The sequence below is a fragment of the Ascaphus truei genome, unplaced genomic scaffold, assembly GCF_040206685.1.
Source record: "Ascaphus truei isolate aAscTru1 unplaced genomic scaffold, aAscTru1.hap1 HAP1_SCAFFOLD_313, whole genome shotgun sequence".
Classification (NCBI taxonomy): Eukaryota; Metazoa; Chordata; class Amphibia; order Anura; family Ascaphidae; genus Ascaphus; species Ascaphus truei.
Window position 1 is genome coordinate 85,374 of NW_027456104.1, and position 26,807 is coordinate 112,180.

A 26,807-nucleotide genomic window follows, 5' to 3' on the forward strand; every position below is an offset into this window, starting at 1 on the left:
GGGGCAAAGGGATTATACCTTTTACTCGGCCCCTCACCAGACATATTCCCGTATAGACTATTTCCTTGCTACCAAGAACATCCTAGAAGCCGCCTTAGACACCGATATTGGCCCAATTACGTGGTCAGATCACGCTCCTATCACCATGACCCTGTCCATTCCATTCGTGAAAACAACCTCATATTGCTGGAGACTTAACGACTCCTTACTGAATCACTCGGAGACAGTACGGGAGCTCAAAAAATCCCTTAAGGAATATTTCCGGATAAATATAGGCACTGTCGCCTCTCCAGCAAACCTGTGGGAAGCCCATAAGGCGACAATCAGAGGACATTTCATCTCGATTGCCTCCCATCGGAAAAAAACTAAACTCAAACAAACCAAAGAGCTAACAGACAAAATAATCAGCCTAGAACAACAACACAAAAATAACCCCTCCCGGAAAATTTATAAACAGTTGACTTCCGCCAGAAGCGATTTAAGAATAATTCAAATGGACAATGTTGAGAAAGCTCTTAAATGGACGGGTCAGAGGTATTATGATAAAGGGAACAAGGCCGACAGACTTCTTGCTAGCAAGCTGAGAGGCATACAAAAAAGATCTCAAATAACGGCGATCCGGAATAGTGCTGGTGAGCTTCTATATAACGAAAAAAAAATTGCAGAGGAATTTACTAAATTTTATTCTAAATTATACAACCTAAGGGCTCACTCTGCTAGCCCAGACCCGAAGGAGCTATCGGCTGCCATTGACTATCTAGCTGAATGCGACCTCCCCTCACTAACAGAGGAGGAAAACCTTCTCCTGAACGCCACAATAACGGCGGAAGAATTAGAAAGGGCCGTTAAGGCCTCCAAAATCTCTAAAGCACCGGGCCCTGATGGTTTCACGAATGCCTATTACAAGAAGTTCCTCCCCATCCTGTCCACCCACCTACTACAATTGTTCAACTCATTTTTAGAAGGATGTCCTATCCCATCCTCGATGTCGTCCGCCAATCTGGCTATAATTCTCAAAGAAGGGAAGGACCCCACACAATGCGGTAGCTATAGACCAATCTCACTGTTGAACAACGATCTAAAACTATACAGTAAAATACTGGCGAACAGACTTAATCCAATCCTCCCGAGACTAGTACACATGGACCAGGTCGGGTTTGTCCTGGGCCGCCAGGCCTCAGACAATACCCGTAAAATCATTAACTTAGTTGACCATGCCCACCTTACAGACTCACAAGCTATGTTACTAAGCTTAGACGCAGAGAAGGCTTTTGACAGAATTGACTGGCTGTTCCTAGACCAAACATTAAAAAAATTCGGATTCAGGGACTCCTTCCTTATGGGTGTCCAAGCGCTCTACCAAAATCCATCCGCCTCAGTTAAACTATCTGGCGGAGGACCGGCACAAATCCACATTAGAAATGGTACCCGACAGGGTTGCCCCCTCTCCCCTCTCCTTTTCGCTCTCACGATTGAACCTCTGGCGTCTAAAATAAAACAAAATCCAAACATCCAAGGTATCCCCATTGCCACTGAACAATACAAAATTTCCCTATTCGCTGACGACATTATCCTGACCTTGACCAAACCCCTAACTTCCCTCCCCAACCTCCAGATGGAACTGACGGAGTTTGGAAAGGTTTCAGGGTATAAAATAAACAGCGACAAATCAGAGGCCCTAAATCTTAGTCTCCCCGACCCCGTAGTCAAACTTCTTAAACTAAATTTTAGCTACCGAGGGTGTCCCTCATGCATTAAATATCTGGGAATTAATGTATCTAGACACTATCGGGACCTATATAGGGATAATTATCCGAAACTATGGGACCAGATCAAAAAAGATCTAGATCGGTGGGAAGGTTATCAGATCTCATGGATCGGGAGGATGATCTCTACCAAAATGAATATACTCCCAAGAATGCTTTACCTATTCCAGACCCTCCCAATCCAGGTCCCGGCCGCCGATCTAAAATTTATACAGAATAGACTACTCCACTTCATTTGGCAGGGCAAGAGACCCAGAGTCGCCAGATCAGTCCTGATGACCACTAGATCCAGAGGAGGGTTGGGGGTACCTGATCTATATAAATACTATCTAGCCGCTCAGCTCAGGCGGGTAGTAATGTGGAACTCAGACCCGACCCGATGTTGCTGGGTGGGAATGGAAACTCGATGTGCCAAATTGCCTTCTCTGCAAGCCTGCCTCTGGAGCCTGAACAGAGGTGATGGTCATTTACACAACCTGAAACTACAGGCCTCACGTTTCACGTGGGACACCTGGTCCAGATGCAAACATAAATTTAACCTCTCCTCCACAAGCTCACAACTCACCCCCCTCGTTAATAACCCAAATTCCCCCCAGGATGCGGATCTAAACTGTTCGCCTACTTCCACACACGGGGTATAGAGGCGATTGCCTACGTACTGAGGCTAGGGAAGCTCCTGAGCTACCAAGAAAAAAATCACAGAATTGGACACCTTTAAATACCTACAAATTAGAAACTTTGTCAGAGCTACATGCCCTCATCCAGAATACCCCACTCTCACTACGTTTGAGCTCCTGTGTGAGGACAAGTCCTACCAGAAGGGACTTATCTCGGACATATACAACATCTTAATGCGCTCAACGTCCCCCACACAGCACGATTACATGCTCAGATGGTCAGCTGATCTAAACGTTAATATTGAAAGAGAGACTTGGGAGGAAATCTGGCAGGCAGCCTCAGAAACTTCCCTTTGCACCACAATCAAGGAAAACATTTATAAGATCATGTTTGGCTGGTATCTTACCCCAGCACGATTAAACCAGATCTACCCTCTGGCATCAGACCAATGTTGGAGAGGCTGTGGTAATAGAGGGGACATGGCCCACATCTGGTGGACCTGTCCAGAAATTGTGAAATACTGGGCCAAGGTCCAAATTCTGATAAAAGAGGTCACCGACCTAGAAGTTCCTATTGAACCACTGACCTTCCTGTTGGCCGCACCTATGTCGAATATTGTTCGACCCACCAGGAAATTAATATCCTTCATTCTCACTGCGGCGAGATGTTGTATTGCGGCCTCCTGGAGGAAAACAACCACTCCAGCGCTAAACACGATTAAGAAAAGAGTTGGGGAAGTGATGACCATGGAGCGACTCACTGCCCACATTAGACAAAAAACTCCGGCCTTTGAGGGTATCTGGGAATCCTGGTTCCAATTTACCAGAGCGCACCAACCAACCCAGGTGGGTCTGAGGCCCACCCCCCCTCCATAAGGGAACACTCAAACGACTCTCATCAGCAAAACTTGAACAGCCAAGTGGGTCGACAAAACCCCTCCCCCCCCATTCCCCACCTCCCCCCCCTCCCTCACACCCCCTCACCACCCACACCACCCCCCCCTCTGCCTCCCCTCTAAGAAGGCACTCCCCTCTTTCTCTGACAACTTCGGTTGCCACTCTTTTACCCCCCCCCAAAAAAAAAAAAGATGTTTTGGAAAATTGTTAGGCTTTGATATCTGTCGAGAATGTTGTATTAACTAACTGCCTAATAAAAACATTTAAAAAAAAAAATAAAAAAAAAAAATGTCGCTACGTTTAAGCTTCCCTACTGCACCGACACACTTTATTCGAGCAAATACCCAGTATGTACCTGGCAGATACCTGGAATGCACCGCTCCTCACCTCTGACAAGCCCCGTTGCGTTTGCCTTCCCAGCCTGGGTTCATGCCTGGCTGACGGGCGGCTGATCTGTTAAATGATAATGATTAGGATTTAATAGGCTGCAATGCTTCGCGTGTCTACCAGATGGCATAAATTCATGAATTGTAATGCAGTATATATATATATACTGTGCAGTATTGCAGCCAGCGGGAATAAAATGCTTCAATCCCTGCATGGAAAATACCTCAATGCACTCGGGCAGAAAACAGTCACAAACCTCAATACACCCGGGTATACCCGAATTCGTGGGACTAGCCGAGCTCGAATAAAGTGTGTCGCCAGTATACATCTATTATTGCTGTATCCATTTTTTCATTATCATAATACTTTGCAATGAATCGGTTCTTCAGAATATTGGATTGTTCCCTATAAACATGATCATCGCTACAGTTTCTCCTGATTCTGCGAAACTGTCCTGGGGGTATGTTTTTCAGCCATTTCTTATGGTGGCAGCTAGTGTTAAGCAGGTAATTATTGCAGTCAACTGTTTTGAAGAAAGTTTTAGTCTTCAGTCTATTATCTTCTATGTAAATTGTTAGATCTAAAAAGTCTACCGAATTATTCCCTATGCATGTTGTGAAAGCTAGGTTCCTCTCATTATTGTTAATGTAATTCAGAAAGTGATTTAAGGTTTCATTGTTGCCTCTCCAGATAAAAAACACATCATCGATGTATCTCCGCCATAGCACAAGATCCGCACTGAATTCATGTTCCGACCAGATGGTATCGGTCTCCCAACTGTCCATGAACAAGTTGGCATAACTCGGTGCGAATTTTGAACCCATGGCTGTTCCGCACTTTTGTAAAAAATATGTTCCATCAAAATTAAAAAGGTTGTGTTTAAGAATAAAATTAATACTTTCTAAAATAAAGCGTCTTTGTTCTATGTGAATGGTGGCATCATTTATTAGCGTCCGTTCAATGGCTTTAATTCCATCATCATGTTTTATGGACGTGTATAATGAAGTCACATCGCAGGTGCACATTTTATAGCCTTCTTGCCAATCTATCTGTTCTAATATATTTAGAATTTGCGTGGTGTCTCTGAGATAGGACCGCATCTCCGCAACGTATGGCTGCAGAAATAGATCTATGTACTCCGACAGTCGAGACGTGAGCGAGCCTATCCCAGAGATAATGGGTCTACCTGGTGGTGCTTTAATGTCCTTGCGATTTTTTCTTTCAAGGTTAGATTGTTCTTAGTTATCTTAGTAGCACCAGAGGTTAGTCTATCAAAGTCCTCCTGGATTTTCTGATGGAAGACTTCTAAGTTATGGCCTTTCGCCCAGCTTGGATAGAATTTGGATTTATTTTTTAGGTTTGAATGCTTGAACTCATCCATCTCTATATTCGCGTTAGCATTATTGTTCACTACCTCCCTTGTTTGTGCATCTTTTGAAATAAAGAATTTTTTAAGGGTTAACTGACTAATGTATTTGTGCGCGTCTATATACAGATTGAAACTGTTCGCCTTGGCAACTGGTGCGAAGTTCAGCCCCTTTTTAATTAGGTTACATTTTTCTACATTTAATTCTTTTTTGCTCAGATTAAATATATTGTTCAAATCGCTGCTCTTTTTCTGTGTCCTTCTTCCTCCCCGCTTTCCTCGTGGGGCCTTTTTTTGAGTTTTGTGTTTGGGGTTTCTTTTTCTTTCTGGTTTTCTGACACTAGGAAGCGATTCTGAGTAACTAGGGGTGGTGCTTTGAGTGATTGGGCCTGTTCTAAAAAATGCCCTGCGTGTGGTCGGGGTGATCTTTGCTCTCTCACATGACTCTGTTCTCTATCCTGTCTTTCTCTATATGTGGTCCTCTGTTCCCTATGGGGGGATTTGTGTTCTCTTCCTTGGCTATGTTCCCTATGATGTTTACGGGGTGACCGGTAGTGTCTCCTTTGACTCTCTTCTCTCTCATAACGTCTCTCTCTATATTCCCGATTTGACCCATGATATTTATAAGGTGATCTACGATCCCTATCCCTGCTACGTTCTCTCTCATACCTGTTATCTCTACGTTCTAATGGTGATCTAGCTCTGTAGTTGTATGCGGGTGGCTTGGCTCTATGATGGCTTTCCTGATAATCTTTGGAATAGTACTTGTGTCTCTGCCAGTTTTCCTCCCGGTCTCTATTTTGTTTATTTGCCTCTTCCCTTTTGTGACTGACTGTGTCCTCGGTACTGTGAGTTTTTATTTCTTTATTCTCTCCAGGAGTTTCTAGATCACCAACTTCCCGCCCTCTTGGTGGTATGTGTCTAGCCTCTGTATTGAATGATACATTTTTAGTGTTATCAAATTTGGAATAGGTCCTATGTTTGGTACAAACTCCCGCAGAGAAGCCCATCCTGGGTCCGAGGCCACTGGATCACTCAAGGGAGGCCGCCACCCACAGTATTCCCCGAGAACCTGGACTCCTGTCACCCACCCGGTGGAGAGGATAACCCCACCAACCAGAAGGGAGGACCCCATCCAACAGCGGAGAGGTCCAAACACCGAGCCCTGTCGAGAGCTTCCACGGACGACCGAGTTTGCGGACTCAGGAGATGGACTGTTCATATGGCAGAACCCCTGCCACAGCTTGTCTCCGAGGGGACCACAATCCGTGGTTAGTCCCAGCATCTCTGGAGTGGACAAAAGTAAACGCCATGCTGGACTCGGGCTCTGGAAAAACCCTGATCCTAGAGGGCCTAATTCCAAGCAATAGACTATCTTATGACTCTCCTTGGAATATCGAGTGTATCCATGGGGATACAAAGAGATACCCGACGGCGAACGTTACACTGCGTATCCAGGATCAAGAGGCTAGCCTACTAGTGGGAGTTGCTCCCTGGCTACCTGCTCCTGTTCTACTTGGCCGAGACTGGCCCTTGTACCTCGAAACATTGTTGGCCCTTACTCCTACGGAGCCTACTTCTCTGGTAGCGGAGAAGCCCGGAGACTTGTTCCCTTTTTCCCCAGAAATTTTCCCCCGTAGACACCATGTCCCAAAGACACGTAAACAGAGACGTGCGGAAAAAGAGGACTGGTTAAGAAAGGCTGGGACTTTTGGTAACATTAGTCAGCCCAAAGGACTGCAGGTCATGGCCGGGGATGACCAGGTGGGGAACAGATAGATACGGGAGTGTTGCCAGACCTGGATCTTCCTGACTTCCGTCAGAGGCAGAGGGAGGACCCAGCTCTGGCTAGACAATATGAGAAGGTGGTACAGATCAACAACAAGATAATAGATGAACAAGGTGTAAAAGTGTTTCCACATTTTGAACTGTTGAATGACATACTATATCGTGTGAATAAGGTTACACAAACAGGGGAGGTCATTCGACAGATGCTAGTCCCTAAAGGGTTGATTAAAACAGTGTTTACCCTAGCCCATACTCTCCCATGGGGTGGTCATTTGGGCAGAGATAAGACCACGGACCGCATCTCGTCCCGGTTTTACTGGCCAGGCATACATGGTGACATCATGAAACTATGTGAGACATGTCCTGAATGCCAGTTAACTAGCCAAAAAGGACAGAAGCCGGCTCCTTTGGTTCCTCTGCCCTTGGTAGCCGTCCCATTCGAGAGAATTGGGGTAGATCTGGTCGGACCTTTAGAACCCTCTGCGAAGGGACATAAATTTATTGTTGATTATGCCACCAGGTATCCTGAGGCCTTCCCTCTGAGATCAGCCACTGCTAAACAGGTTGCTCACCGGCTGTTAGAACTGTTTTCTAGGGTAGGACTTCCCCAAGTAATGTTAACTGACCAGGGAACAAATTTCATGGCAAAGTTAATGCAGGATGTCCTGAAGTTATTGGAGGCAAAATCCGTCCGGACCTCGGTCTACCATCCTCAGACTGATGGATTGGTAGAGAGGTTTAACCGTACTTTAAAAACTATGCTTAGAAAGTTTGTGGACACTGAAAAGCGAGTTTGGGATGAACTTCTCCCTTTCCTGTTGTTTGCGGTACGAGAAGTTCCCCAATCATCCACAGGCTTCTCCCCATTTGAGCTCCTATATGGACGCCAACCTCGGGGTATTCTCGACCTACTGAAGGAATCCTGGGAGGAGGAGCCCTCCCCCTCCAAGAATACCCTTCAGTATGTCATAGACCTTAGAAACCACATAGACATGATAGGTCGGTTTGCGAAGGAAAACCTCAAATCTGCTCAAGAACGTCAAGAGAGGCAGTACAACCAAAATGCTCGCTTGATGGTCTTCCAACCTGGGGACCAAGTGATGCTACTACTACCGACATCAGAGAGTAAACTCCTTGCGAAGTGGCAGGGTCCTTTCCAAGTTCTCCGCCACACCGGGGAGGTGAACTATGAGATCTCTTAACCAGGGTCCAGGAAGGGTAAACAAATCTACCACGTGAACCTCCTGAAACCCTGGAAAACGATGAGATCGCTGTTCATTCACCCTCGGGAAGGAGAGACGGATTTGGGTCCAAAGCTTCCAAAGGGTAGTACGTACACTGACCATCAGGTTCCCATGGGAGAGCAGTTAACAACGGAACAAAGGTCAGACCTACTTGATGTATGTGACCAGTTCCCAGATGTTTTTTCTGAGCTGCCAGGGCAGACTGATTTAGTGTCCCATAGGATTGAGACAGAACCTGGCGTAAAAGTACGGTCCCGTCCCTATTGATTGCCAGAGGGCCGAAAAGACCTGGTAGAGAGGGAGATAATAGACATGTTGGAATTGGGCGTGATCGATTAGTCCCACAGCGAATGGTGTAGCTCTATCGTGTTGGTCCCTAAACCAGATGGGAAGGTGAGGTTTTGCGTGGATCTGCGAAAGGTAAATGCTGTATCCAGATTTGATGCATATCCAATGCCTAGGGTGGATGAATTGCTTGATTCGCTTGGTAAAGCAGAGTATATCTCCACGCTAGATCTCACGAAAGGATATTGGCAGATACCTCTAGCGGAAGAATCCAAATGCAAAACTGCCTTCGCCACCCCTCTCGGTTTATACCAATTCGTCACTATGCCATTTGGGTTACATGGGGCTCCAGCCACGTTCCAAAGGTTAATGGACAAGGTACTACGACCCCATAGGGCATATGCCGCGGCCTACTTGGATGACATTGTCATCTATAGCAGACACTGGCAGTCTCATATAAAAAGGTTAAGGGCAGTCCTAACGTCCTTAAGAGAAGCAGGGCTCACTGCAAATCCCAAAAAAATGTGCCCTGGGTAAATCCACTACAAAGTACTTGGGCTATGCCGTTGGGGGAGGGATAGTAAGGCCACTAGCTAGCAAGGTGGCCGCCATAAAGAAAGTCCCCACCCCACAGACAAAGACACAGGTCCGCTTCCTTTTGGGGTTAGCAGGGTATTACCGGCGGTTTATCCCCTTAATGACTGTAGCGGTTAATAACCGCTATGGTGATTAAGGGGTTAGGGGACATTACATTGGCTGTTTTTATTCTTGTGTATGTCTTGCAGCATCGGAGGGGGCATGGGCAGGATGAAGATGAGGATGAAGACGGCCTTCATCGTGGGTGCCTGTAAAAGGTAAGTGTAATATATATTGACTTTATTCATTGTAATTTATATGTATTTAAAATGGGCAAATGCAATATTATCCATATATGGATAATAGTAATTTTGCCCATTACTGTACTGTATGTGTTAGGGGGCGGCGGGATGTGTTGTATATTGCTATGTTTATTGGGGGCAATTGGCCCCAATAAACATGTTTTTGTGCCTTAACCCCTTCATTGCCTTAGCGGTTAGCCGCTAAGGTAATGGAGCTGCTTTAATGTATTTTTATTAATAGTGTGCGGGAGCAGGGGGTCCTCTGAGCTGAACCGCATTGATTTCTGCCTCAGAGACCCCCTGCTTCCCGAGTTACAGGCCCCGGTTTGGGGCATCGGAGGCCAGTGTCGCCGCCATCTTTATAGAGCCCACGTCGCATCTTGGATGCTATAAAGATGGCGGCGACGAGGAGCATGGGCGACGGACCAGGGTATGGCAGCATAAGTACATAGCACTGGCCCGCGCTCAACAAAGATTGCATTAAAAATACCCTCAAAACCCACAAAATACTTATAAAACCGCTAGACAGCACTGCATAACCGTATCAGGATGGCCCCGAAAAAGCCAGCGGGTCAAAAAAAGCAAAAGTTGGACGATGTCAGGGCATAATTTGGAGGCTCGGGCGCGAGGGAGCAAGCAGGAGAAATGGCGCCGGCTTCAAATCCAGACACCGACACGGAGCAAGAGGGGGATGAGGAAGGAATAAACAGTCAATCCCTTCTCCCAGTACGGCGCTGTGATTTTGAAAGACTCTATAATGATTTAAAATCGCTACTGCAGGCCGAAATTAAGGAGGTCAAGCGAGACGTGGTGAAGCTGGGGACCAGAACGGATGAGCTGGAGACTAAAATGGATCTCACCATCAGAGCAGGGAAAAAAATGGAGAAGAAGACAGGCGACTTGCAGAGAGAAATAGACAAATTAAGAGAGTGGCAGGAAGATGCAGAGAACCGTGACAGGCGGAATAACATCAGAATAAGGGGGGTCTCCGAGGAGGTAGGAGACTGTGAAGAGTATACTGCCCGCTGGCTGGAATCCCTGCTGCCGGACTGCAGCAAAGAGGCGCTAGCTATGGACCGCTGCCATAGGGCCCTCCGCTCCCGACCAATTCACAACGAACAGCCGCGGGACATTATTATCCGGCTGCATTTCTACACTACAAGGGAGACAGTCTTACGCCACACAAGGGCCCTGCCTTTCATCGAATTCGAAAACAATAAAATGCTCATTTTTCAAGATTTGTCCCCTGTAACCCTAATGAGACGCCGCAGCTTGCTGCCGGTTACTAAGGTTCTCCACGAGCAAAACGTGCGGTACCGATGGACCTTCCCGTTTGGGTTGCTGGTGGCGCGGAACGGGAAGTCCATCACGATGAAAGAACCTGCAGATGGGCCAGAGTTCCTAACTAAACTGGGCCTGAAGGGTGCCCCGGTAAGGGCAGCGGACGAGGCAGACACACTGGAGCCGGAATGGAGCGGGCTCACCAAAGTCCAAGGGGAGCAAGCGGTGAAGGACTATGACAGCCATAATAATGGCTCACACAAAGTTATAAGTTAGCCAGTTAAGTCCCACGAAAAATGCCTGCCTGTGCATTATGGAGTCTTCCCGTCTGGAAAGGCATAGCAGCGGTAATGCCCCGTGAATAGGGAACATTGGAAGCCCCCGGACGATTTTCGAACACCCCCCCTTCAATCCGCACAGTTCACGGCGGCTCCTGAAAAGAAAGAAACTCACCTTTGATTCCGGCCCTGGAAGGTGAAAGAAGATGGCGGGCAAAATGGCGCTCTTCAAGATCCAGCGTGAAGCACAGAACCAGGAAGAGGTAAAACGGCGGGAGGAGAGAGCGCGCTCCATCCTCCTCGAGGCAGCAGACGATCCAAAATGGCGGCCGCCGGAAACCAGAAGTCGTCATCTACCGGAGCCAAACAGAAAGATGCCATCTTGGTTGGGGCGGCTGACGTCATCAGCAGGCGCGCGCGCACCGACAGGCGTCATCAGGGAGAAGAAAGCCCCATGCAGAAGCCCAGCAAGGCGCCGGTCACAATGAAAATGGCAGAAGGAACGGAGGGGGGGTCTAGCAGGCCAGAGGGTCGGGATGGGTAGGGAAAGACAGCGGGCCGCCAGAAAAGAATGAGGCAGCTATGCCCAGTAGTTAGGGGGGGTCAGAGAGGAGAAGAGGGGAGGAAGAACAGCGTTAGAGGAGCCACGAAAGAAGGGGCAGAAAGATAAAAGGAGGGGGCCTGGAGAGGGACCGGGGGTAGGGGAGTTAGGAGCACCTAGGTTGGCAGAGAAGAGGGCAGAGAATAGGCACACTGGAAGCGTGCTATAGGGGCAGTTCAAGTCTTACAGAAGCTCAGGTTAGAGCTCATGCAGGCTAGTTAAGGTTACTAAGGTTATGGTTATGGGTTTAAGGGGTTAAAAGGGGTATAGAGAGAACGCGGGCCCGGGGCGGTGAGGGAGCTCCATCCCTCGGGGTTGGCATGTGCTGCGGATGGGGCCAGGGGAGGTAGGTCCCCCTGGATCCTATTAAAGTCCTTTGGGGGTAAAAGGGGGTCGTGGTCTAGAGGCCGCAGGAGTCACCACCCCAAAGGCGCTGGATTGGCTACAGGAGGGGGATGGATGTGCTGTGCAGCGGGAGGGGGGGGGGGCAGGCCAGCAGTGGGGAGCATGGCTCAAAACTGCAGGGGGAGGGAGGTTGGAAGCTGGGGGGGAAGAGGGGCTGTTTTAGCAGGGGGGGGGTCATGGCAGCAGGGGGAGCAGGGACCGGAGCGGCAGTGTGCTGGTGGATGTGCTGTGAGCAGGCACCGGATTGAGGCTGGGGGCGGAGCTGGCCTGCCGGGCTGCTTCTCTTCCTCTCCGGCTGGGAGAGGAGCTGGGAGAGGGCTGGGAGTGAGGCTGGGGGGCGGGGCTGGCCTGCCTGGCAGCCTGCTTCCTCTCCGGCTGGGAGAGGGCTGGGAGTGAGGCTGGGGGGCGGGGCTGGCCTGCCTGGCAGCTTCTCTTCCTCTCCGGCTGGGGGGCGGGGCTGGGAGAGGGCTGGGAGTGAGGCTGGGGGGCGGGGCTGGGAGTGAGGCTGGGGGGCGGGGCTGGCCTGCCTGGCAGCCTGCTTCCTCTCCGGCTGGGAGAGGGCTGGGAGTGAGGCTGGGGGGCGGGGCTGGCCTGCCTGGCAGCCTGCTTCCTTCTCCGGCTGGGAGTGAGGCTGGGGGGCGGGGCTGGCCTGCCTGGCAGCTTCTCTTCCTCTCCGGCTGGGAGTGAGGCTGGGAGAGGGCTGGGAGTGAGGCTGGGGGGCGGAGCTGGCCTGCCGGGCTGCTTCTCTTCCTCTCCGGTTGGGAGAGGGCTGGGAGTGAGGCTGGGGGGCGGGGCTGGCCTGCCGGGCTGCTTCTCTTCCTCTCCGGCTGGGAGAGGGCTGGGAGTGAGGCTGGGGGGCGGGGCTGCTTCTCTTCCTCTCCGGCTGGGAGAGGGCTGGGGGGCGGGGCTGGCCTGCCGGGCTGCTTCTCTTCCTCTCCGGCTGGGAGAGGGCTGGGAGTGAGGCTGGGGGGCGGGGCTGGCCTGCCGGGCTGCTTCTCTTCCTCTCCGGCTGGGAGAGGGCTGGGGGGTGGGGCTGGCCTGCCGGGCTGCTTCTCTTCCTCTCCGGCTGGGAGAGGGCTGGGGGGTGGGGCTGGCCTGCCGGGCTGCTTCTCTTCCTTCTCCAGCTGGGAGAGGGCTGGGGGGTGGAGCTGGCCTGCTTCTCTTCCTCTCACACAATGTTAAAAATGGTTATTGAGGCAAAAAGTGACACTGTGTGCTCATTTGCATGTCATTTCCCAGAATCCCTTGCTGCAGTGGAAGTGCTGTATGCTGGGTGATAATGGGGAAAGGCGGGGTTGCAGACCTGCCTAAGACATGCAGATGAGCATACAGCTATATTTGCATATATATATATATATATATATATATATATATATATATATATATATATATATATATATATATATATATATATACTTATAGAGGAATGATGATGTAATATCAACACATAGTTATGCTAATTAATTACCATACAATAACAAAATACATGATAAAAATACATAATAAAATTGAAAAGGAAGACAACATTTGATAAGGATAGATAGTGTGCGCAGAAACTGAACACACTCATATTTGGCTAAATTGTGATAACTATGAGTGCTCAGTACTCAGTGACCCCACACATTTATACATTTTTCAATGGAAACTGTCCTTGATTTGATCCCAATGATTATGGTCAGAGTCCTGGAATGAATGAAATCCAATTAGACTAATCCAGAGAATTTGAACCTAACTACATAGCTACATAATGTTATAGGTTAGCGGTGCGCAATCTGGGGGGCGGGAGATTTGTCTGGGGGGGCGCGGGCGGGTGCAGAGGTCCCGCGCTCCTCCCCAAGGCATTTAAATGAAATGCCGGGGATCACGTGAGGCCTCTGCAACAGTAACATGTCAGACACGTCTCCATGGCAACGCGGCATCAAATGACACCGCGGGGTCATGTGACGTCACGCGACCACGGAGTGTCACTTGACGCAGCTGGCAGGTAGGGGAGGGGGCACAAGACCGGGTGAGGACAGGTACGGGGACGCAGCTTCAAAAGTTTGCGCTCCCCTGTTATAGATTACCATGCCAACAAATTATTATAGTGCTATAGTGATCAATAAATATTACATTTAATACTTAATTATTGTGATGTTTCTAATCTACTGTGTGTTACAAATAACATTAATATCTTACAACTCAATACATTGCAATAATGTGATACCTATTTATTTGTGATTTAAAGTGTGTTACATAGTGATAAATTATCTAATAAATAAATCTTAAACTAATCCCACACAGTGACTACTTAATTCTGTGAATAAATTTGTTTTTAATGTCATTACTATGAATGTGATGAAGATATAGTGTACTGTATATATAAATTCCTACCAAGGGTCCTATTTGCGAACTAGTTCCAGAGGAAATTTAATAAATCATTCACCCCCAGACCACTGTTCCTAACCCAAATTCAAACAGCTGCCCTAATGGCAATGCATTCATTCAAACCTTTTGGATTGAATGTTCCCCTGACATAAATCCAATATGTTTCCCTAAGGCTCAATCTTTTGAACCTATCACAGCACTTAATAGATAAGACGGAATAGCTTCAAAGCCGATCAGAGATAAAGAACCCGAATCCTTATGATCTATTTGGGATTAATGTCTTGAAAGATTAGGAAGCGTGTACGTCATGTATGTGCTGTCCGCCCAACATACTGGAGACCGCATGGACAGGTGAGCAGATATACTATATGTGTAGACAAACAGTCTATATGTCCTACTACTGGATATGACACTCCATTTGAGTGGGAGGTAACCGTATCCCCTTTCTTACGATGTTTACACGTAAGGCACCGTGTTCTCCCACAGGAGAAATTACCATTTGGGGAAGGTCCATTCATTAAACTCCCCTTGTTTTCTGTTCATAACCTGCGAGGTGCTTTCATAGTTTTGATACTTCTCGCTTTTGAAATACAATTGGTATTTAAGTCAGCTGTGCGCAAACTGGGGGGCACAACCCCCAGGGGGGCGCGAGACTGAATGCGGGGGGCGCTGGGTTTACAGAGGCCCCGCGCGCTTCCCAAAGGCACTTAAATTAAGTGCCGGGGAAGCTGCAGGGCCTCTGCAAACCTAACTTACCTTGGCTCCGGTGGCTTCTCACACACGTCGCCATGGCCGCTAAGGTAATGAAGTGGCTGTAAATGCATTTTTCCTGCATCGGCTTCATGCCGGGGGTCTCCGGTGCTGGTATTAATGGGTATCAGCTCCTGAGATCCCCGGCATCAATCCAATGCAGGAAAAAGGCCAACATTTTTCTAAGTCCCGTATCGCCGCTCATCGATGCTTCTCACCACCAATCTTATTTTACTGTTTGGATTTGGGGAGAAAATTGCCATTTTAGGGCCGCGATAGGCGGCAATCGCCGACTCGCGGCTACTGGAATCGTGCGTGTTTATGAACATTCAGAAAAGTGTCTACGTGGCTTATCGCCGCTCAGTCGGCGATTTGATTTTCTTCAAAAGATTTTTCGGCGATACAGGCCGTTATCGCCCACTTATCGAGGCTACTGAATAATAGTTGGCATTTTGGCCGATAAGTGCCTACGGCTGCGTCTATAGTATTTCAGACGGAGCGGAGGGGAGGCGCGCGCACGCTGCGCGTTCACATCTATGGTCCTCTTTGAGGATGTCTATAGATGGCGCCAGCGCGCACGTCAGAGAGAGCTGGCAAAGGCGCGAAATTGAAGGAGACAGAGCCAAGTGATTTTTTGCGCGGTGGCATGATCACATGACCTGTCTTCTCCAATCAAAGTGAAGTTACATTTTCAAAGTGACGCCATTTTTCTTTTTTGTATGCCGGTGGTATACACACACAACACAAACACACACAACACAAACACACACACAACACACACAAAATTAAAGTTAATTTCCAGACCGGGAGAAAGTGAACTTGTCTGCACAGTGCTTCAGATTCTGCATCTGAATAAATGCCGGTGGATCGGGATGTGAGGTAGGGAAGTGACGTCCGCGCCGGAACGTTATTGCCACGCCTCCAAATATTTATTGCCACGCCCCCAAATCGCGCCCGCTGCATACCCTGCAAAGCCATAAAAAAGCTCAGGCTTCAGCAAGTGTATTGCAGCGTGTGTGCCTTCCCTCCGTCTGAAATACTATAGACGCAGCCTTATCGACGCTTACTACATAGGCCCCTGTGTCTCTGTCTCTCTCTCTCTCTCTCACGCTCTCCCAGCCCTGCCTTTGATGCCCCCCCTGCCTTTGACATCCCCCCCTGCCTTTGACATCCCCCCCTGCCTTTGACGGCCCCCCCTGCCTTTGACGGCCCCCCCTGCCTTTGACGCCCCCCCTGCCTTTGAGCCCCCCCTGCCTTTGACGCCCCCCCCCACTGCCTTTGATGCCCCCCCCGCCTTTGACGCCCCCCCTGCCTTTCACGCCCCCCCTGTCCCGCCCCCCTGGCCCCCCTGCCTTTCACGCCCCCTCCCTGCCTTTCACGCCCCCGTCCCCTCCCTGCCTTTCACGCCCCCCGTCCCCTCCCTGCCTTTCACGCCCCCGTCCCCTCCCTGCCTTTCACGCCCCCGTCCCCTCCCTGCCTTTCACGCCCCCGTCCCCTCCCTGCCTTTCACGCCCCTGTCCCCTCCCTGCCTTTCACGCCCCCGTCCCCTCCCTGCCTTTCACGCCCCCGTCCCCTCCCTGCCTTTCACGCCCCCCGTCCCCTCCCTGCCTTTCACGCCCCCTGTCCCCTCCCTGCCGTTCACGCCCCCGTCCCCTCCCTGACTTTCACGCCCCCGTCCCCTCCCTGCCGTTCACGCCCCCGTCCCCTCCCTGCCTTCCACGCCCCCACCCGCTCCCTGCCTTTCCACCCCCCTCCCTGCCTTTCACGCCCCAATCCCTGCCTTTCACGCCCCCCTCCCTGCCTTTCACGCCCCCCTCCCTGCCTTTCACGCCCCCACCCCCATCCCTGCCTTTCCACCCCCCTCCCTGCCTTTCACGCCCCCCCCTCCATGCCTTTCACGCCCCCCCTCCCTGCCTTTCACGCCCCCCCTCCCTGCCTTTCACGCCCCCTCCCTGCCTTTCACGCCCCCCCTCCCTGCCTTTCACGCCCCCACCCCCCTCCCTGCCTTTCACCCCCCTGCCTTTCACGCACCCCTGCCTTTCACGGCCCACCCCCTGCCTTTCACACCTCCCCGGCCTTTCATGCCCCCCCCCCCCCTGCCTTTCACGCCCCCCCTGCCTTTCACACCCCCCTGCCTTTCACAGCCCCTTCTTGCCTTTTACGCCCCCCCTGCTTTTCACGCCCCCTCCCTGCCTTTCACGCCCCCTCCCTGCCTTTCACGCCCCCCGTCCCCTCCCTGCCTTTCACGTACCCTCCCTGCCTTTCACGCCACCACCCTGCCTTTCACGCAACCACCCTGCCTTTCTCGCCCCCCTCCCTGCCTTTCACGCCCCCCTCCCTGCCTTTCACGCCCCCGTCCCTGCCTTTCACGCCCCCACCCCCTCCCTGCCTTTCACGCCCCCTCCCTGCCTTCCCACCCCCCTCCCTGCCTTTCACGCCCCCCGTCCCCTCCCTGCCTTTCACGCCCCCCGTCCCCTCCCTGCCGTTCATGCCCCCGTCCCCTCCCTGACTTTCACGCCCCGTCCCCTCCCTGCTGTTCACGCCCCCGTCCCCTCCCTGACTTTCACGCCCCCGTCCCCTCCCTGCCTTTCACGCCCCCGTCCCCTCCCTGCCTTTCATGCCCCCGTCCCCTCCCTGCCTTTCACGCCCCCGTCCCCTCCCTGCCTTTCATGCCCCCGTCCCCTCCCTGCCTTTCACGCCCCCACTCCCCTCCCTGCCTTCCACGCCCCCACCCGCTCCCTGCCTTTCCACCCCCCTCCCTGCCTTTCCACCCCCCTCCCTGCCTTTCACGCCCCAATCCCTGTATTTCACGCCCCCCTCCCTGCCTTTCACGCCCCCAACCCCCTCCCTGCCTTCCACGCCCCCACCCCCTCCCTGCCTTTCACCCCCCCCTGCCTTTCACGCCCCCAACCCCCTCCCTGCCTTTCATGCCCCCCCTCCCTGCCTTTAACGCCCCCCCTCCTGCCTTTCACGCCCCCCCCTCCCTGCCTTTCACGCCCCCCCCCTCCCTGCCTTTCACGCCCCCCCTCCCTGCCTTTCACGCCCCCTCCCTGCCTTTCACGGCCCCCCCTCCCTGCCTTTCACACCCCCCTCCCTGCCTTTCACGCCCCCACCCCCCTCCCTGCCTTTCACCCCCCCACCCCCCTCTCTGCCTTTCACCCCCCTGCCTTTCACGCCCCCCTGCCTTTCACGGCCCACCCCCTGCCTTTCACACCTCCCCGGCCTTTCATGCCCCCCCTGCCTTTCACGCCCCACCTGCCTTTCACGCCCCCCTGCCTTTCACAGCCCCTTCTTGCCTTTTACGCCCCCCCTGCTTTTCACGCCCCCTCCCTGCCTTTCACGCCCCCTCCCTGCCTTTCACGCCCCCCGTCCCCTCCCTGCCTTTCACGCCACCACCCTGCCTTTCACGCCACCACCCTGCCTTTCTCGCCCCCCTCCCTGCCTTTCACGCCCCCCTCCCTGCCTTTCACGCCCCCCTCCCTGCCTTTCACGCCCCCACCCCCCTCCCTGCCTTTCACGCCCCCTCCCTGCCTTTCCAGCCCCCTCCCTGCCTTTCACGCCCCCACTCCCCTCCCTGCCTTTCACGCCCCCCGTCCCCTCCCTGCCTTTCACGCCCCCTCCCTGCCTTTCACGCCCCCCGTCCCCTCCCTGCCTTTCACGTCCCCTCCCTGCCTTTCACGCCACCACCCTGCCTTTCTCGCCCCCCTCCCTGCCTTTCACGCCCGCCTCCCTGCCTTTCACGCCCCCCTCCCTGCCTTTCACGCCCCCACCCCCTCCCTGCCTTTCAAGCCCACTCCCTGCCTTTCCACCCCCCTCCCTGCCTTTCACGCCCCCACCCCCCACCCTGCCTTTCACGCCCCCACCCCCCTCCCTGCCTTTCATGCCCCTACCCCCCTCCCTGCCTTTCACGCCCCTGTCCCCTCTCTGCCTTTCACGCCCCCGTCCCCTCCCTGCCTTTCACGCCCCCCCCCCTCCCTGCCTTTCACGCCCCCGTCCCCCCCCCCTCCCTGCCTTTCACGCCCCCGTCCCCCCCCCTCCCTGCCTTTCACGCCCCCGTCCCCCCCCCCCTCCCTGCCTTTCACGCCCCCCGCCCCTGCAATCCTGGGCAACGCTGGGTATATCAGCTAGTATATATCTAAAGATATATAAAATGTAAGGATGTAGTAGGAACCTCATATGTGTGTTCAGTGTGTGTCCTGTTGTGCTGCCTCTGTTCAGTGAGAAGCTTGTGGAGTGTTTGCAACAGTGTTGCAGTGTGCCCTAGCAGAGTGAGACAGGCAGTGTGATGCAATAGCTGAGCTGTGTGTCTGTGCAGATTAGGCAGAGAGGCTCCGTGGAGAAACTACAATTCCCATGAGATCCTGGGCAGTCACCTGATGTGAAGAACCAATCAGAAGGCTAGGATGACAGGAAAGGGAAGCGTGGGGGAGAGGTCACGCTAGAGAGAGGGGTTCTGGAAGGTAAAGGAGGAGGGTGTATGCGTGCAGGGGTCTGTGACCCGCCTGCATAGGCTAGCTTTACCCCGCAGGCCCTTAGGAGAAACCCCTGAGTCACAGTAGGTTGCTGTGCTGCAGGGACGCCCATAGTTAGGGTGACATGGTGTCCCGGTTTAGCCGGGACAGTCCCGTTTTTTAACCTCTGTCCCGGTTTTTTAACCTCTGTCCCGGTTTTTTAGTCTCTGCCCGGCTGCCCTGCATGCTGTAAAATGTTCCGTTTTTTGTGGTTGTTCCGCTTTTGACCATCAGATCAGGGGGGGCAGCAGAGAGCAGACAATGCATGGAGGAGAGCAGGGCCGGGACTAAACTGCGGAGCCTAGCAGTGAGACCCGGAAGTGTCAGTGAGAACTTCCGGGGTGTCTGCTGCCAGGGCTCAATATGGCTTCCCCCACCCATGCAGGTATGGTCCAGAATGGGGGACACAAACACACTCACACAATGGGGGGGGGGGGGGAGAGAGAGGCACAGGCACAGTATGAGGAAAGGCAGAGAGAGAGACACACACACACACAGGCACAGTATGAGGAAAGGCAGAGAGAGACACACACACACAGGCACAGTATGAGGAAAGGCAGAGAGAGACACACACACACACACACACAGGCACAGTATGAGGAAAGGCAGAGAGAGACACACACACACAGGCACAGTATGAGGAAAGGCAGAGAGAGACACACACACACACAGGCACAGTATGAGGAAAGGCAGAGAGAGACACACACACACACAGGTACAGCATGGGGAGAGACACAGAGAGAGAGACACACACACAGGTACAGCATGGGGAGAGACACACACACACAGGTACAGCATGGGGAGAGACACACACACACAGGCACAGCATGGGGAGAGACACACACAGGCACAGCATGGGGAGAGACACACACACAGGCACAGCATGGGGAGAGACACACACACAGGCACAGCATGGGGAGAGACAGAGAGAGACACACACAGGCACAGCATGGGGAGAGACACAGAGAGAGACACACACAGGCACAGTATGAGGAAAGGCAGAGAGAGACACACACACAGGTACAGCATGGGGAGAGACACAGAGAGAGACACACACACAGGCACAGCATGGGGAGAGACACACACACACAGGCACAGCATGGGGAGAGACACACACAGGCACAGCATGGGGAGAGACACACACACAGGCACAGCATGGGGAGAGACACACACACAGGCACAGCATGGGGAGAGACACAGAGAGAGACACACACAGGCACAGCATGGGGAGAGACACAGAGAGAGACACACACACAGGCACAGCATGGGGAGAGACACACACACACAGGCACAGCATGGGGAGAGACACAGAGAGAGAGACACACACACACAGGCACAGTATGAGGAAAGGCAGAGAGAGACACACACACACAGGTACAGCATGGGGAGAGACACACACACAGGCACAGCATGGGGAGAGACACAGAGAGAGACACACACACAGGCACAGCATGGGGAGATACACAGAGAGAGACACACACAGGCACAGCATGGGGAGAGACACAGAGAGAGACACACACAGGCACAGTATGGGGAGAGACACACAGACACAGGCACAGCATGAGGAGAGGCAGAGAGAGAGACACACACACAGGCACAGCATGGGGAGAGACACAGAGAGAGACACACACAGGCACAGTATGAGGAAAGGCAGAGAGAGACACACACACACACAGGTACAGGGGGGAGGGGGGGAGAGAGACAGGGAAGGGTGGAATGAGAATGGTCAGTGGATATTCAGAGTTGAGTGCAAATAGCCGCACGGCTATTCACAGTTGAGTGCAAATAGCCACACGGCTATTCGCACTCAGTAGAACTTAACTGAGTGCGAATAGCCGAGCTTTTATGAACAGGTTTCTATGCCTTTATTCACTAGAAAACAATCAGAAAGTCTTATAGCTCAGTGGTTATGCTGCAGGCTGTTAGCATAGTGGACCAGGGTTCGATTCCTGGCCGGGATGTTTATTTTTTCCATTTTATTTTCTACTGAGTGCGAATAGCCGTGCGGCTATGAACACTGTAAACTGAGTCTGCGGAGGGAGAAACACCTCACTACCGTCTCTCCTCCTCCTCCCCACACCGGGCAGCAGCTGCGGAGGAGAGCACCTGCCCCGCAGTGCCGCAGTGTAAGAGGAGAGGGAGCTATGCAGGGCCCTGACAGGGGAAGGGCAGGAGGGCCCTGGGACACCACCAGGCCTGACGCCTAATCCCAGCATCATTGGTCTCCTTGACTTCAATACATGTTGTATGATTAACTTTTGCAGATACCCCCCCCCCCCCCCAATGATCTGTGCCCCATAAAATGACTCAGTGTGATCTAAGCTGTCAGACGGTCCCTCATGCATCTCAAATTGCCACTTCTTGCAGCTGATTGTCATTCTTGTTTAGAGAGTGTCTGAAAGTGAGTGAGAGAGTGTGTATGAGTGAGAGGGTCTGAGTGTGTGATTTCCCACCCCCCCTGCTCCGATTTGTGTGTGTGAATGTGTGAGAGAATACAGACACCAACCCACAATCAGTCATACAGTAGTCACCCACCACCCAAGTGTCAGTCAGTCAGTCACCCAAGTGTCAGTCAGTCAGTCACCCAAGTGTCAGTCAGTCACCCAAGTGTCAGTCAGTCAGTCACACAAGTGTCAGTCAGTCAGTCACATAAGTGTCAGTCAGTCAGTCAGCCACACAAGTGCCAGTCAGTCACCCAAGTGTCAGTCAGTCAGTCAGTCACACAAGTGTCAGTCAGTCAGTCACACAAGTGTCAGTCAGTCAGTCACCCAAGTGTCAGTCAGTCAGTCACACAAGTGTCAGTCAGTCAGTCAGTCAGTCACCCAAGTGTCAGTCAGTCAGTCAGTCACACAAGTGTCAGTCAGTCAGTCACCCAAACCTGGAAAACCAGTTGCGAGTAGCAACATCATCAATACCAGCTAACATCACACGCCTCACCAAAGAGAAGCAGTTCCAGTTAATTGAATGTTTGACCAAATATAGCAGGCTAATTTTTAAGTTGATCATTTTGTATGGCCCGCGAATGATGTTATAAATATCCAAATGGCCCTTGGCAGAAAAAAGGTTCCCCACCCCTGCTATAAAGTACACCTAGTTTGGCATAGGATTTGGATGTCAGGGTATCAAAGTGCAACCCAAATGTTAAATGGGAGTTGAACTATATGCCCAGATATATAAAACCAGTAACGGGCTAGGATGGTTTTAGAGCTGGTTTTTATCTGAAGCTCTGTCATTGGCAGCTTTAGCAATTTAGCTCTGGTCCCAAATACCATTGTTACAGTCTTGTCAGTGTTTAAAATCAGTTTGTTTTAGGAAATCCAGTTTCAAGTCTCAAAAAATCAGATTGAAGTATGTGTTCAAGGTCAGAGAGGCGAGGGCTGCGTGCATATAGGATAAGATCTAAGGCCTCTCACAATAACCCGTTAGGAATATTAATTCCTCATCTATCCGACATAAGTATAAAATATAGTCTACCAAGACCCCTAATACAGAGTTACCCACCTTATACGGGAGCAGCTGCCAGACGAGTATAGTAAATGTATCTTATTTCTTTTGCCACTGGAGGGCAGCGTGGAGTTACACGGAGGGGCGCCCGTAAGGACGACGTGCCAGTTAGGCGGAAGGAGAAGCGCACACACTTTTATGTGAAACGGATATATTTGGGGAGGGATTTAGTAGTCTGAGTAAGAAAATTAACCATTTAAATATGCACAGATTTAATCCCACTTTTGGAAATTAGGGATGTTGCCTAAAAGTTTGAGAATGCATAAAGTGCCACCCATGGGCTTTAATGAAGCAGCATTTGTGGGCTAAAGGGAACAGCATTCTGTATAAAGGTATTTTGGGCTCGATATAAATAATTGATGCCAAAAACTAATATTAAGTAAATTGAGAATGGAAAAATCTTCAACACAAACGTACAGAATGTGATATTCTGAGAGATTTTACAGATGTTATCAAATCCCACAATGAATATATAGAAAATGTCTGTATAGAACGAGTCAAACAAGAATATGCCAATAAAACGTTTAATTGGGAGATACAGGGGCCACAATTCAGGTCATTTAGCTGAAAGAAGGGAAGCTGGTCAGCCGGTCAGCCGGTAGAGCAGGTCAGCCGGTCAGCCAGTAGAGCAGGTCAGCCGGTCAGCCAGTAGAGCAGGTCAGCCGGTCAGCTCTGAGATCAGCATTACTTATATCTCCTAACCTTTGCCCCCTGCATGTAATGCTGCAGGACAGCCTACACTGCATATACTGTACATGACATACTTAACCCTTTCTTTTCGCTCGACTCTAATCTGAATGATTTGCTAATTGGTTTGTAATTAGAGAGATATTTGTAGCAGAATCCCATGTATGTTCTTTTTACCTTTTTAGATACCGTTTTGTGTAATAAAAGATATGAGATCAGAGGGGCTTCCTGTTTGCACTCGTGTTTTGGCAGAAGTGTATATGTGACCCTTTAAATCTCCCTCACACCCGGGCTTGGCAGCGTGACACTAGTGCAGCGTCCTGGGGAAGAATCACTGAGCTGTTAGCAATAGATACAACGGATAGAAAAGACACTACACGTAGGTTTGATTAAAGAGAGTATTTTATTGAAATAATGAATCTCTTTGCTGGTAGGGGCCTGCAGCACATTGCAGAGCGATATAGTAACACGCAGAGCAGTGCATTGCAGGCCCCTCCGGCAGCAAAGGGGTGAAGACCAATGCAGGGTGTATAAAGATCTCACTGATAATTCATGCACAAAGGGCAGTTTGTTGCTGTGATCCAGAGGAAGGCGAAACATAACCCCTGCTGTGCAATGGGGGAAAAAAATTCCTTCCTGACCCCATTAAATGGCGATCGGATGGTCCCTGGATCACTGCGCAGTGAGATCAGATGGAGCAGCACAGATCAGCGTTGTTATACACAGGGGCACACTCAGTATATAGAGATGCGGGTGATGGGGCCCTTGTGCCTCTGTGTATAACTCACCTGCTCCCCCATCCCCCTGCATATCTATCCCATTCACCCTTTTTCCTCCCGCATACCTCGCAGGGCCGGCCGGCCATTAGGCGGTCGCCTAGCACGCAGAGGTCCTAGGGGCGCATTAATAATCATTATTATTTTTTCCTCTTATTATTTTATTTATTTATCTTTTTTTTTAAATTATTATTCTTTTTTTTATCCAGTATTTTGGCGCCCTTTTATTTTTATTTTGCGTTTTATTATTTTATTTATCTTATTATTTTTTATACAACTGGGGCATAAATTTTAAGTTTCGCCTCGGGCGCATGAAACCCGTGCTCCGGCCCTGCTCCTTGTTCTCTCTCACCCTCTCACACCCAACATCCCTATCTCCCTCTAGTACCTGCCCCTCCCGCAGCCTTCCTGATCTTATGTGCCTCTCCTGCGGTCAAACCAACTTCTCAGGGCCCCTAGAATACCCCTGTATCTACGCCCTGGCTCCTCTGCTACCTGCTCCTGGCTTCTTCTCCGCCTAAAAAAGGTGAAGCAGCAGATCTGTCCGCACCTCTCGTATTCTCCTACCTGCTCCCGGGGTCTTCTCCTCCGCCTAAAAAAGGTGAAGCAGCAGATCCGGCCACACCTGTCGTATGCTCCTTGGTCATCGTACACCACGTCTGCGTCATCGGCCGCCTTGTAGCCCACCTCATTGTTCCACTTGACGCCCGCTTTGTCGTATGCCTCGTCGTCCGCCTCGTAGCCCGCCTCGTCATCTGGTGGCACAAAGGGCACCACCTTCGTGTGTGTCCTGATCTGCAGGAGACATGAAGTGTTTGTAACCAGGGACAGTGATACTCTGTATCGCAAGAGCTCCTGTGCCACTTATACCCCATCCCCAATACCACGTTATACCGCCCTCCACAGGGCAAATACCCGTTATACCCACCTCCCCAGGCCCAGTACCCAGTTATACAACCCTCCCAAGGCCCAGTACCCTGTTATACGCCCCTCCCCGGGCCCAGTACTCGTTATACCCACCTCACCAGGCCCAGTACCCGTTATACCCACCTCACCAGGCCCAGTACCCATTATATACCCCTCCCCAGAAGGTCATGTTTCTATTTATCAAAAATACATTGAGTTACCTCTGGTTTTCAGGCATGTCCTGGGGGAGTTATCACAGAGACACAGAAACGTCGCAGAGTTTGGGTTAGTAACTCCCTTAACCTCTCAGCAGTTGAATTCCCCATTAGGCGCTTAGCACGTTAAAAACAAGCGTTGCTATTTCTCTGCATGAAGTTGCAGGTAATTGGAAGAGTTACACAGTGACGGCTATTTCATCACTCACCTTCTTCCCCCGAAACGGTCTTTTCTGTCTTATTTCCGGCTTCACATCGGATATCCATATCCATTCTTGGCCTCTGATCTGTATGCAAGGCAATGCTTTAATACAGGGTTGCACAACCTTTTCCCCCTGCTCCCCCCTCCACCTTCCCCACCTTGTCTCCGACGTTCTGATGTAACGACGTCATGTGATATCACGTTGCTATGGCAATGCCACATCATGTGACGCCACGTTGCTGTCGCCAGAAGCCGCCGGAGACAAGGAAAGGGAACTTACAGAGGCCTTGCGCGCGATCTCCGGCATTTAATTTAAATGCTATGGGGAAGAGCGAGGGGCCTCTGTAAGCGCAGAGCCCCTCCTCCCAAGAAAATGTTGTGCCCCTCGATTTGCGCACCCCTGCTTTAAGAGATATTCTGGGACCCTCCAACTCCTCCATCGGACCCTTCCTCATATTGACTGACCTTGCAGTGCTCTGCACTGACTTGCACTGACCTGCTATGGTGCCTCTCAAAATACCATGCTAACTCATTCTGAACATACATGTGTCCTTTCTACATGTTACTCAGCTTGTATGGGCCACAGACAGCTTTCCTGGGGTCCAGGACTAGTTTCCACCGGAGACACTCACCCATGGGTCGGCGACTTTGCGAGAACCCACCCCCCCCAACCTGTTTTCTCTTGCACTGCCATAGACAACAACATTTCGGCCTGCTGGTCTTTCTCAGGTAAAGTGGCTAAACCCACTAAATCCAGCAAAGAAAGGCCAGCAGCCGAAACATTGTAGTCTGTGGCACAATAAATTATCTTTTTTTATTCAAATCCGTGTGCCCTTTCCCATCAATCATATTGTATCCATTGGACGAAATGCCGGTCTTCCCTGAGACTAAGGGGCACCGGTAAAAGTATCACTACTTATGGTTTTTTTTTGGTGTGCAGCAAATCACCATCATTTTTGCGTTCTCTTGCTCTGCCCCAATCTGACACACCACCTTGCTCTCTCACCCCCCTCTTAAACTCCCCCGTCACCCTTTCCTTCCTCAAAGGTTGTCCTTTAATCAGATCTTACCCAAATTGTCTCCATCTCCCTTGGAA

General features: G+C 51.2%; 1 long non-coding RNA gene across 1 annotated transcript in view; it reads left to right on the forward strand.

The window, feature by feature from the left end:
- The first annotated feature begins 19,598 nt into the window (after positions 1–19,598).
- LOC142483272 (uncharacterized) overlaps positions 19,599–26,807 on the forward strand; it is a 218,411-nt gene continuing 211,202 nt past the window's right edge. The window contains exon 1 of the long non-coding RNA XR_012797286.1: positions 19,599–19,806. This is a non-coding gene — a long non-coding RNA (uncharacterized LOC142483272). The remainder of the gene's footprint in view (positions 19,807–26,807) is intronic.